This window comes from Lissotriton helveticus, chromosome 2_1 (assembly GCF_964261635.1).
Source record: "Lissotriton helveticus chromosome 2_1, aLisHel1.1, whole genome shotgun sequence".
Classification (NCBI taxonomy): Eukaryota; Metazoa; Chordata; class Amphibia; order Caudata; family Salamandridae; genus Lissotriton; species Lissotriton helveticus.
This window is the reverse complement of record NC_136059.1, coordinates 1960427807-1960432672: the sequence shown is the minus strand read 5'-3', so window position 1 is coordinate 1960432672 and position 4866 is coordinate 1960427807. Positions and strand designations below refer to the sequence as shown.

The following is a 4866-nucleotide window of genomic DNA, read 5'->3' as shown; positions in this document are numbered from 1 at the left end:
TGCGAGACCTCGCATCGCAAGCTCGTAGCTTCCTGGAACTGCTGCTGCACAACGCAGCTTCACATTAAGACCTCTCATCGCCTCTTCTGCGTGACGCATCCTTGACACAGGATCTCACAACGCACTGCAACCAGGATTAAGGAATTCTTTTTCAGCTGGCCTCGCTGGCTCACAGCATCCAGCCCATGCTCCATCATGGTTTATCTGAACTTGTGACTTTGAGCAACCAGATATATAAATTTTGCGCTTTGCTCTTTTAGACACTATTTTCACTTAAATTGTTAAATAGCATATGTCCTGGTTCTACTGAAGGGATTTTTGTCATTTTGGTCTTGCAAAATGTATTAGATTTAAATCTATTTTTCTTAATTGGTGTGGGATTGTTATTATGTCATGTTTCCTCATTGTTATTGTTAGAAGTGCTGCATAAATACTTTACACCTTACCTCTAAATTGAGCCGGTCTGCTTTTGTGCCAAGCTACCAGAGGGTTAAACACAGGTCAATTTGGGGTTTGCTTGTGTTTGACCCTGACAGAGATTGTGGTTTTTGCTTGAATAGGGTTTCACCCCCCAATGTCCAACAATGTTGTACAGCAAACAAGGCATGACCTACACTAAAAGAAGGGCTATTACGTCACAGAGCTTTTTTGTTTGCTTTAATCCATGTTGCACAGCAACTTCTGTTGTGCAACATGTATAAGAAAATGACAAAGCCAATAGATCTCGGAGAAGGGAAATATATTGGGTTTTGACAATGCTTGTTTAACTCCCCTTGCTGTCTACCTGCTTAGCTGTTGACCTAGAACTAATGAAAGGCAGCATGAAAGTCATTCAAAAGAAACCACATTTTTGGTATATTTCCATTTTTTTTAAATACATGCAGACAGGATTTGTCTGTATTTGCAAAAACAAAATAGTGAAAGCGGAAAACCGGGAGCCTTAGTTATTATATATTATGTTATTTTACAGTTCTGATTATCATAGTAATCACCAATTAGCTTAACTCTTGGTGCTGCTGGAATGGCATGGTGAGCAAAAAACGATGGATTGAGGCCCAGATCTCTGTACTGGCGATGGATTGAGGCCCAGATCTCTGTACTGGGGTGATTGTTTGACATTGTTCTGCATTCTGTCCATCAATTGTTCTTTTTGTATTTGTCACCCCGAGCGGGACGTGTATGCCCAGACGTGGGTCCCGTGCTCTCCATGCCACTGGAGTCAGGCTATCCTGGCGGATGAGGGCTGAAAGCCTGTAACCGGTCCTAGGATGCTTGTTTCCAGTCCAGGGAGGACCTGGCCTGGCAGTTCGGGCTGGACTGTTTCCATTGGGCGCAGGGTCAAGACTGATTTGCAAATGGCTGGGTCCAAACTGGAATGGCATGGTGAGCAGAAAAACGATGGATTTAGGCCCAGATCTCTGTACTGGGGTCAATGTATGTCATTGTTCTGCATTCTGTCCATCAACTGTTCTTTCTGTATCTCGAAGCCTGAGTGGCAGCTGTCTTTTTCAAGGGAGGTGCTTCACCTTGTCAGTGGCTCTCTCATGACTTATGCTCTTCCAGTTTTCCTTCTGGACCACTTTGGAGTGTTGTGGGGAGCCCCAATGGGGCGTGATCCGAGAAGGTAAGCAGGTGTGCCTTGTACCTTTGCAAAGAATCTGTGTGTGTGAATGATATGAGTTGTCTGCACCTCTCCCTATGTCATGGATGGCCCCAATAAGGAGGTGGGAGCTGCACTGAAAGTGGGGATGAGATTTTCAACATTCACATTTGGGCACTGCCAGAAAAAGATCTTGTAATCTAAGCTCAGGGTTGGGAACTACAGTATTCCTTCCTCCATGGCTGTCAGGTTTTGATGATGTTTAATGTTTTCCTCTGTTATAGGCACACAGCGTTGCAAGTCCGTTAAAGAATATGATTGGGTGGTTTCTATTTGGAAACCTACTAGAGCTCATAGACTAAAACAACCCAGCCTCAGTGGGAGTCTGCACCTGGAGACTCATTTGAAAAGCTAAATGGATTACACATAATGTACTAGTTGGAAACGTCGTTTATGTCAACACAGCTGGACGACCATTTAAGGCGCTGGGTAGATATTATATATAAACACACAACAGTGGGATTGCTATCGTAACTGATTAGGCATTTTTCTCAGGAAATATATTGGTTCTGTTTTGCGAATTATGCCAATACCTGGCACTCACCCGGATATAAAATTAAATACGCCAAGGATGTCCATACATCAGGAGACACATTGAAATCGCTTGACGTAATTTACACGATAGTCTGGATTCCACTTCCGTTAAGTGTAAACTGCACTAGTTTTATGCGCTGTAATTTTATAAAGTATATTGGGTGTAGCGGTAAATTATCAGAAAAAGTACTGCGTCTTAATTTTGTTTTTGCCTCATGGAGTGCTTCCGGTATTGAAAAGTTAAGAATATCCGAAGAATGCTGCAATTCGGTCATGCAGACCTCTCTCTGTCTTAGTGCTAATGCAGTCAGTGTCAGTACACCACAGAACAAGCGAGCTGAAATTTACACCCATAAGTCAAGTGAATTTCTGACATGCCATGTTCTCCTCCTCCCTGGTTCTATTTGCAACTCCATTTTAGAGTTCGTGGCACTGAACTTTTGAGGAAACCATTTTCCGTTTAACAGCCCAGCCCCACCTCCCCGTTGTCCTTAAAGGTGCCGTAGCTACACCACAATGAGAACCGCTAACTTGCTCCAAGTGATATCATGTCTGTGACCACTTTTCGAGGGTAACCCACCTAATACATTGTTAAGTTGGTTTTAAACATTGCACCTCTGAGTTATTAACCCCCTCCTATGGGAGACCTGCCCTGCAGTGTCCGCATATAACCATGCCCTTGTATGTAAGTATGTATGTATTCATTATTAGGTATTTATATTGCTTGAATCTAACTTGCCAGCTGTGGAACACAGAACATTGTTGAGAATCCAGAGATCTGGTTCTTGACTTTTTTTAAGAGGCAGAGATTGGGGGTGGCCGATTCTCACTGTCCACGTGGGTGGAGATTTTCTCAGTCATGTGTGCCATTTCTGATGGCACTGCATGTGAAGGATCAATCTTTGTAAGTATGCAGGCTTTGAGAGGACAGTGGGGTATCAGAGGACCCATGGCATTGTATGTAAAGGAGCAATCTTTAAAAGTATGCAGAGCTTAGGTGCTTCTTACACATTACAGCTCAGCAGAACAGCTGCAAAGAATTAAAACAAGTTAAAAAACGCAGCCTTAAAAAGGAGCATAGAGATATAGAGATGGGAAAAAACTATCATCTGTTGCAGTGGTACTAAAAGGAGAACAATACACTAAGAGGGCCTCTTGAGGTCAGGTGGGTATGTCCAAATATCCTACCTGAAGAAGAGAAATTTCCCTTGAGACAGTGCTAAGTAAAGATTACGATACCAAGCCTCGCAATATAGGTATTTAAAAATTCATTTATTTTGAATAACTTAAAAACACAAGAGTAAATTTCACTAATCTAGATCCCTAGTCTTAAAACATGGTTAAAACAATACAACAATTGCGACCTGCACAATTGAGAAAAAAGAACAGAACAGGTACAACATGAAATTGTTGAATACAGTTTGTATATTCTGGCTCCGTTGTGATGACACCAATATTGTATTGCTATGACATCAGCATATCAACTCTGGTGTTGGAGACTTGAATTATACCACTCTGTGCGTCGACGCGTTTCGGTGGGTTCTCCTTATAGTTACCACCTTTATCAAGACCAATGATAAGCTGTCACAATCAGGGGGTATATGTAATTGCCCTGTAATGAATTATATACAAACAATTAACTTTAAAACTATGCAAAAGCATTTGTTACTTTTCCATACATCCTGAAATATATACTATCCAAGGTACTTGTACTTATGACATTGTGAGGCTTGGTATCGTAACCTTCACTTAGCATTGTCTCAAGGGAAATTTCTCTTCTTTTGGTTGTATAACCCCATTTACCTTGGTTCCTCAAGGGGTACCTCTCGACTTCCTTCAAATATCCTACCTGTACAGGTGCGTTCGCTGAGCTTATTAAACAAAGTAGTTACTTTCACTTTCTTCCTGCTGCTTCCCCATCTTGCAAGTGCAAGACCTCAGAGCACAGTAATGGAGTGGAATGCATAGTTTATTACCTGTAGGTTTAGTTTTGCAGCTTGAAGAATGTTCTGGATTCATATGCTTTACATTATTCCGCCATCTAGTGGTTCGGTCTGGAATTCTCCACTTTTCTTGTAGTCCTATTTTTAGGTCTCGCCTGTCGATGCGCATGCGCATCGAGCTTGCAAGACTATGGGGGCTTATCCACTCTTTATCCAACTTGCAAGGAATCGTGGCGATTCCTTGCAGTGCACGAGAAATTGAAGCTCAATGCGCATGCGCAATGAGCTTCAAAGCGCGTGCACAAGCCCCCAGCCGCCTGCATTGCCTGCTCTCTCTGTCACAGCCTCCCCCAGCTCCGCCTCCTCACTTTTTGATTGCACGGCCGTTAGGCCGTGCCTCCCCTACTCTACTCCCCCCTCCTTCTCCACTCCCCCTCACGAGTGTCACGACGCACCTCCGGATCCGCCCCCTCCCCATTTTCTCTGCCTGCCATGTCGCGTCGCATTTCTCCTCCCCCCTCCCCCCAGCCGCCTGCCTTGCCTACTCTCCCGCCCCCTCACTTCTTGATTGCACGGCCGCTAGGCCGTGCCTCCCCTACTCTCCTCCCCCCTCCCCTTATCTGGCCTTCCCTCCGTCTGTTCCCTCTCGCCGCTCCGGACACCTAAGTTAAACTGTACAAAACAAGAGTCTACAGTAAACAGAAACAAGAACACAATTTGTATGCCTTT

General features: G+C 43.8%; 1 protein-coding gene and 1 long non-coding RNA gene across 2 annotated transcripts in view; one reads left to right on the top strand and one right to left on the bottom strand.

Moving 5' to 3' along the window:
• The window catches only part of EDNRA (endothelin receptor type A), a 266521-nt gene that overhangs the window by 60853 nt on the left and 200802 nt on the right, over window positions 1–4866 (bottom strand). The window lies entirely within an intron of this gene.
• LOC144818971 (uncharacterized) overlaps window positions 1–4866 on the top strand; it is a 96227-nt gene that overhangs the window by 24314 nt on the left and 67047 nt on the right. The gene's annotated exons all lie outside the window — the stretch shown is intronic.